We start from the raw sequence: 8872 nt of genomic DNA on the forward strand, positions 1-8872 counted from the left end.
TTTTCTGGCTGATGGCAGCATCTTAGTGCTCACCCTGAAGGCAAAGATCTGAACAAATTACATTTTAATATCGTAGGTTCATTTATCCCTGCTGAGATCACACAGAAGCAAAGACATACACATACATGGAAATCCACGAGGCCCAAGGGACTTGGCAGTGATGCTGTAAGTGGGAAGAGGGCAACAACAGAAATGAGAAGAAATCCCTCCCGGCTTCTGCAGCAGGTGCTCCTCCCTGCATCGCTCAGGCGACCGCTTTGTGGGAGAGCACCCTCCTGGGTAAGAGGGGGCATGACAGGTTCAGGAATTAAATTCTGCCCATTGAGATGTTTACACAGTTAACCGCTTAGATCCTCACTCCCTTTCCTTTCTATATGTGTACAGAGGAAAAATGCTAGTGCTGCCATAACCTCAAATGAAACACTTGTGTGGGGAGATAAGCCCTTTGAGGGATAAAAGCAGACAAAGATAAGATAAGATGCAATCAGACTGGGGGAGACTTTTTGTGTGCCAGGCCAAGGAGTTCCATCTTGATATGATTGACAGAAGTTGGGAATCCTAGGAAGATTTTGGGAGTGAAATGATAAATATGAGAGAAGTATAGATTATGTTTATAAACAAGGATGGTGAAGGGGACACATATCATTTAGGATGCTGCTGTAATACTCCAGGCAAAGAGACCTAGGAAGGAGGAGAAGGATTATAATGGTAGAACTGGAGATAAGAAAATTGATGAAATGGTGATGATGAATTTCCACACTTGGCAACTACTTGGACCCAGCAACCCACGGGAGTGAGGAATCACAGTGCTACAAGATTTTGAGACTGAGTTACTCTCATATTGGTGGCACTACTGATAGAAATAGGACCCGTTGGGACCAAAACAGGCTTGGGAGGAGAGGAGAATTCGGTTTTCAGCATCGTGTGAGGTCCTGTGGGAGAGCCATATGTAATTGTCCACGAAGATAGTGAAAATACGAAGCAGAGCTGTTTGGAGAGGGGAGAATTGGAACATACAAGTCAGAACATAAGAGCTGGCTTTTCTAGGGATGTTTATACTTAATCTAAAAATTCATTTTAATTTTGCATTTTACTGTTCAATATATATATATATGGGTGTGTTTCTTAACATTGTTTTATACCTGAGCTTGATAAACATTCAGTTAATGGAAAAAAAAACTCATGTACAACTTGACATTTATATTTAATATGGGAATATGCTTTAATATGAGTTGCAGGCCAGTAATATCAACACTTGTGCATATTGCTGCCTAAACGCTTCTGTGGATCCTAAGGAGGATGCTTCCATGGTTACCTTTAGAAACAGAAGGGGTTGTAAGGGAGGGAACTGAGGAAGGAGGTAAAGGGATGTAGAGACGCACTGGAGACAAGCTGCATTTGGAAGGAAGAAGATGACAAAGGCGAGAGGTTGGTGAGAAGGTTCAAAGCATCGGTATTGTTGGTACTGAGGGAAGGGGGTCAGGGCGTGGACAGTCAGCACAGTCAAGCGTTCCCGAGAAGGCTCCACAGAGAGTCCTTAGTTCAGGAAGGCGGGGCTGTGGGGAGAGGAATTCTAAATTCAAAGAGGGTAGAAATCAGATTCCAAGGATCAAGAGTTCTGATGAAGAAGTGAAGCCAGCACTGTGGCGAAGAAGGTAACCCTCAATCTTCAGTGCTGGCATACCATATGGGCACCTGTTTGAGTCCCAACTGCTCCATTTTGGATCCATCTCCCTGCTAATGAACCTAGCAAAGCATCAAAAGATGGCCCAAGTGCTTGGGCTCCTGTTCCACGTGAGAGATCTGGAAGAAGCTCCTGGCTCCTGGTTTTGGCTTGGTCCAGTCCTGGCCTTTGTGGCCATTTGGGGAGTGAACCAGAGGATGGAAAGATCTCTCTCTCTCTCTTTTTGTCTCTCTCTGTATTTCTGCCTCTCAAATAAATTAAAACAAAAGATGAAGAAGTGAGGAAGGTGACTTCTGAATGAAAAGATGTGCATGTTTGTAGGCTGATGAGAACCAAAGAGTTTAATGGAAAGATGGATTCCCCAAGTGAGAGAGAGGACTCCATGCTGAGGGTAACGGGACGGGTTAGAAGGAAAGGCTTGATTAAGCCCCCATGAAACTATAGATGGTAATCACAACACCATATCCTGTGTCCTTCTTTTATTTTCAGCAGAACTACAAAGAATTCAGCACTGCAAAAAATCTGCTCTATAAAGTAATGACAAATCTGAGCTTAAACAAAAGGCAGAGCTTAAGCTTAATGGAAAATGAGCTACAGAGAAGCTGGTCTGCTTTGATGGAGTTGTCGTGTGCTGGGGAGAAGCAAAGCATTCCAGAAGCTCCCTCCTTGCCAATTTGGGCGATGTGTAATCCACTGAGCAGCTCTGCCTTGTTTCTTTCATCTGGTAGATTAGGCTAGGCCAAGCATGCTAATTTAATTATTGGTGTCCTTGATGAGAAATGTTCAGTCTTATTCCTGGGCTGAAGAACCATAATGAGAGGCATGGGTTAGGTTGGCGTTTGACTTTGCTGAGTGCCAGGACTCCAGAATTCACATCCCGTTCCTGGAGAAAATGAAGATCTGCTTGCCAATTTGCTAAATGTGCACAAGACAATCTTATGTCCACTAAAGACTGGGCATACATATCTTTTGCCAACTTGGCCAAAACAGGCATGCACATCTTTTCCAAGTTGAAGATAATGAGCAGACTTTACCCAATTCCCCAGAGGGGCAGTTCTGCATGTCAACTTACTTCTACCTCTCATCAAACATCAGAGTTAATTATAACTGATTAGGATGAGTTGGATTTGTTGACAGAATATCTAGTGTAACTAATCAACTCCAATTTTTTTCAGAGTTAATTTTGTAAATGTATTCCAACTGAAGCAGCATGGGGCAAGAACTTTTCTTATTGCAACTCTTTATCAGAATTTTGTAGATAAAATATTGTTCTGAACCCCTTTAAATTGCTCAGGCTTAGGCCTGACAAAAGAAAGAGAGGAGTTCCTGGAGGCACAGACCCGTCTTGAGAAGATGTGAGGTCATCTGCCTGGGTGATATCAAGGAACATGGTTGATGTCAGATGCCATCTCTCAAGAATTCATTTGAAGAAATAGATCTCATCTAAGGTGCCATTCTGACAGTGTCATGCCTAGAAAGTGAACTCAAAATCCACTTCTCTTAGGTGAACTACCTAATGTCTAATTCATCTCCTTGTGTTGAATGGACATACATTCCATGCTTGCATTGCAAAGTTGCAATATTGCTATTGAGACTTTTGAACTAGCAGTGATATTTCCATAGTCACAAAAGCAGAAATGGAACTTAAATAATCAACAGCTTCTTTTAACAAATGTAAAAATTCTGATTTCATAAAGTAATAGAAACTTAATTTAAATGAACCTCCTTTTTTTCTTTTATTTTCTCCAAGGTCTCCCACAAGTCACCTTTCTTAGAGTTGTGTCTTTAATTTTCACAATTCCATCTCCCTACCCCAAGGTGCAATTTGAGTATCTTCCTCCCCTTGACCTTCATGGGATTTGAATAGGAAATTGTGTAATTTTTACTTTGTTTATTTGGGTTTTTAATAGTTTTACTTATTTATTTGAAAGGCAGAGTGAGAGTTAAGGAGATCTTCCATCTGCTCATTCACACCCCAAAGAGCCATAACAGCCGAGGTTGGACCAAGCTGAAGCCAGGAGCTTGGAACTCCGTCTGGGTTTCCTACATGGTTGTCAGTAAGTCAAGTACTAGGAGTCATCATCTGCTGCTTCCCAGGCCCATTAGCATGGAGCTGGGTCAGAAAAAGTGTATACAGGTATCAAACCAGCACTCAGGTATGGGTGGTGGGGTCCCAGGTAGCAGCTTAAAAACTGTAACACAAGCCTTCCTCATTTATTTGAATTTTTAAAAATTTTATTTTGAGAGGGAGAGAGAGAGGGAGGAAGGGAGGGAGGGATGAAGAGAAAGAGAGAGAGGAGAGAGAGAGAGAGAGAGCGAGAGAGAGCGCGAGCAGAGGTAGGAACAGAAAGAGTGAACCAGAGAGAGCTCCCAGCTGTTGATTCACCCAGACACACAGCAGCTGGGCTGGGCTGGACTGGTGCCAGAGCCAGGAGCCAGAAATACCATCCAGGTCTCCCATGTGGGTGGTAAGAACCCGATTCCTTGAATTATCACTGCTGCCTCCTTGGGGCTGTGTTAGTAGGAGTCAGGAGCTAGAGCTAGGGATCAAACCCAGGACCTGCAATGTGCGATGTGGGCATCATAACCATTAAACGTCACAATTTTTATTTATTTTTTGTCAACTGAAATTCCATAATCCAATTTTCAGTGGCAAGACATTTCACTGCCAAGGAAGACATTGCTTTAATTGACATTTAGTAATAACTTATATAAAGAAAGTTTAAGGTATCGTTTTTCGGATTGTTCATTTTCCTGAGCTTCTATACTTAAAATAAGTCTTACTATCCACTCCCTCCCCACATTGTTGGGTAAGTGGTCTCGTGTATAAAAACCCAACCTCATGACCTCAGAGGTTATTATGTATATACCCATGTGAGATACAGAAAGAGCAAGGGTTCCCACAGTGAAACCTCAGAGATAGGAAGGCTGGGAACTCTATGGACTTAACCTTTGCCTATTACCATGTAAATCATTTAGTTCCAGGATGTTTGCTCTGGAGTGAGTGAAGTTTTGTATTTTCTCCTTGTTCAAATGCCCGTGAACCAGGAGTGAAACAATGATGTCTGCAAATGTCACCGCTGGTGCCTATCTGTTGAGTCCGAGGCAGCTGCTTTCTTACATTTAAAAATTCTGAAAGCCTTGGATGTTTGTGACTTTTTAAAAAAATATTTGATGGTAGTACCAGTAATCAGAAGAAGAGGGATGTGAAAACTGATGCCACTTCAGTTTTCCTTAATACTAGAAAGCAGGTAAAATCAGGCAATGACGTATTTTATTTTGCTATTAAACCTCTTCAAAATAAATGTTGTTGTTGTGCTATTTATTCTGTCTATGTCTTCCTTCCCACTGCTGGTTACAGCATGCATGGCTGGGATTTGAGATGTGATTTCCTTCAGGAATTGAAGAAGCTCTGGGTTATAATGATGACCTCCCTAGGAACACATTCTACCCAGGAATTACTATGATTTCACATGGTGAAAATAAGTTATGGCTCTCAAAATAGCAGATGATGGATGAAGGGGTAAAATCCTTACCAATACGCGGCTTACTCTTCCGTCTAATTTGCTTGGCGTACATTTAACTTCAATAGCAATCAAATGAGGGCATACATTTTATAAACGCGCGAGAAAAGAAATAACTAGTTTCAATGTTAATAAAAAAATTCCCCAAGTTTTTGAGTTCTTCTGTTGCTAGCAATTGTTCTAGGTACTTTCCACATAGCAGGTGTGTTTGTAATTCCTCTTTTACAGATGACTGTACTGAGGCCCTGGCTCCAAATGTTTGAGTCTATACAGAGTCAATACAAATTAAAGATCATTTTTGATAATTTGCTGAGCTAAAGACTATGCTAATATTTAATGCTTTCCCTTAGCTATGGCAAGAACTCCTTCAGTAGTGAACACCCTGTCTCTGCAGCTGGCCCTGCTTTCTAGCACTCTTCCTAGGTGCTAACTACTCCTCTTTCTCCATTGCCTTCACTACTGGGCCATAGCTACATCTAACCCTCTTTATCGAGAACTCCAGATCCCCTGAGGTTAATCAGTAACTACAACCTTTAAGTTCCCTTAACCTGAGAATTCTGGAGTTTTCTCTGCTGGGCTTCTTACGAGGACTGGTGTTCAGCCTTTGGATGAATGTGCACTGCTTAGCTGAATGAAGAGCAAATGAGTGTGGCCTGATGGACAGTAAGCCCCAGATGATAGAGTGGAACAACGGCATAGCTGCCATCAAGGGTATTGAGCAAGGGGCTGGTGTGGTGGCACAGAGGGTAAAGCCACCGCCTGCAAGGGCTGGCATCCCATACGGGCACCAGTTCCAGTCTTGGCTGCTCCACTTCCGATCCACCTCCCCGCTAATGCTTCTGGGGAAGCAGTGGAAGATGGCATGGGAGACCCTGAAGAAACTCCTGGGTCCTGGCTTTGGACTGGCATAGCCTGTTGTGGCCGTTTGGGAGGTGAACCAGTGGATGGAAGACCTCTCCCCGACCCTTTCCCATAACTTTGATTTTCAAATAAGTAAAATTAGTCTTTTTCTTTTTTTTAAGAAAAGGATACTGAGTGAAGGCTGCAAGTGTAAGGAACAATGCATGCAGAATGGAAAGGAGGAAGGGGTAGGGCAGTAAGGATTTGCAACCAGATTTGCAACTCCCAGGCAGAGAGTAAATTCAAAAGAGAGTCCCTAGATTTTCAGTGATGTACACAAAACACTTAAAAGCAAAGTAGTGATACTGACCAACATGTCACTGTTTAGAAAGGATTTAAATGACTGAGAAGAAATTAGTGGTCAAAACTTTTTACTTAACTGAAATATTCTGCTGTAGAAAAATCAATTTAGCTGAAAATTTAGCAATCACATAAAAAACATTTTTCTTAAGGAAACATTTTGGGTTTGGACATGACCTCAAAAGCACAGGCAATGAAGGTAAAAGCAGATAACGGTTTACATAAAATTAAAATGCTTCTGCCTAGCAAAGCAATCAATGGGGCGAGGAGTCAACCTACAGATGGGAGACAATGTTTTCATCCTAATTATCTGACAAGGGGTTACTTTTCAGAATATATGAGGAACTCAAACAATTCAAAAGCAAAAACATAGAGTAATCTGATTAACAATGGGTGAAATACCTGAATAGACATTTCTCAAAAGAGGATGTACAAATGGCCAACACAGATATAAAAAAGTCTCAATATCACTAATTATCAGGAAAATGCAAATAGAAATCACAATGAGATATCACCTTATTCCAGTTAATACGTAGTTGAAGGGAATGTTGGAAGAAATGTAAATTATCACAGCCATTATGAAAAGAAGCATGGAGGTTCCTCAGAAATAGAACTACCCAGTGACCTAGCAGTCCCACTACAGGGCATATATTCAAAGGGAATGAACTCAACATGTTGAAGCAATATCTATATTTGCATAGTGATTTCAGCACTCTTCACAATAGCTAAGATATAGAATCAGCCTAGGTGTCCATTGATGGATGAATAGATAAGGAAAATGTGGTATATGTACACATAAAATTTTAATCAGCCATAAAGAATGAAATTCTGTCAACTGCAGTAACAAAGATGGAGTGAGAAGACTATATGTCAAGCCAAATAAGTCAGGCTCAGAAACATGAATACTGCATGTCTTTATTTACACTTAGAAGCTAGAACGTTGATCTCAACAAAGGACAGAATAGAACAGCATTTGCCAGAGCCTGGGAGGGATATGGGGGAGGGAGGGATAGAGAGACGACGCCCGATGCACACGGGGGTGTGATTGGGTAGGAGAAATGACTGCTAATATTCTATAGCACAGTGAGATACTATGGTTGAACATTTCAAAATAGCTTGTAGAGAGGATTTTGAACATTCTTTAAAGAAAGAATTGATATGTCTGAAGGGATAGAAAAACCAATTACCCTGATCTGATTATTATTACATGCTGTATACATATATATATTGAAATGTCATACTGTATGTCATAAATATCTACAATTACTATGTGTCAATGAAAAACATAAATTGATTTAAAAAAGAAATCTTTTTGGGCTCTAAGTTGTGAGTAGAAACCATGGCGAGTTATTACTAATTATATCAGACTAGCTTATATCTGACTAAGGACTCTTTGGTTATTGGGTCAGTGCCTAGTTGGGATATAACTTTTTCTGATTGTGGGATCCTACTCCCCTATCTTCCTGGAAGAGAGAAAAGAAGGTCTTGAAAATATAGTGAAACAAAGCCAAGGAGTTGGGTTATTTGCCAGTGTTGGACACAGAGAGCTGTGAGTTACTGTTTGGACAAGATTGTATTCCATTTGCTTGAGTGGGGGCAGAGAGAATTGCTGGAGGTATGTTTGTTTAATGTAGTTGTTGTAGTCTTTGGCTTATGCGGCTTAATTTCATAGCTGTCACTTTGTCTCCTAGGAATATGGTATTTCCAGTAATTTGCAAGAATATGTGAGCTAAGCATGGCCAGATTTACATGGAATGAATGCATGTAGTGAGAGTATTCCACTGAAGTTCTAACTCTCTAGGACCAGAATACTAAATAACTTGTTGAAATATGTTCTGTTGGCTATCAGTTTATTTTACAAACTGCTTTCAGATTCCTGCCAAACACACACACACACACACATTCCACACAACATGCTAAACAATGAAATAGCAGAAAAACCCAAATGAAAATTCAAAATCTTCTGTTTACAGATACGCTTAGGCTAAAGCATTTATTTCTCCCTTCCATTTACATTCTGTGTTCTACTCAAATTAATCAAGAGTTTACTGCGCTAGGAGCCTGTTGTACAGTACCTTGTGAGGTGTTCTTTCTTTCTTTTTTTTTTTTTTAAAGATTTATTTATCTATTGAAAGGCAGAGTTACAGAAAGAAAGAGGGAGAGAGAGAGAGAGAGAGAGAGAGAGAGAGAGAGATCTTCCATCCACTGGTTCACTCCCCAAATGGTTACATAGGCCAGGGCTGGGCTGATCTGAAGCCAGAAGCCAGGAGCTTCTTCCACGTCTCCCATGTGGTGCAGGGGCTTAAGGACTTGGGCTACCTTTTGCTGTTTTCCCAGGGGCATTAGCAGGGAGTTGGATCGGAAATGGAGCAGCCAGGATTGGTGAGAATAAGGGATGCTGGCATTGCAGGTGGTGGCTCAACCCTCATTATGCCACAGTGCCAGTCCCCTGGGGTATATTTGT

Source organism: Lepus europaeus, chromosome 2 (assembly GCF_033115175.1).
Source record: "Lepus europaeus isolate LE1 chromosome 2, mLepTim1.pri, whole genome shotgun sequence".
NCBI lineage: Eukaryota > Metazoa > Chordata > Mammalia > Lagomorpha > Leporidae > Lepus > Lepus europaeus.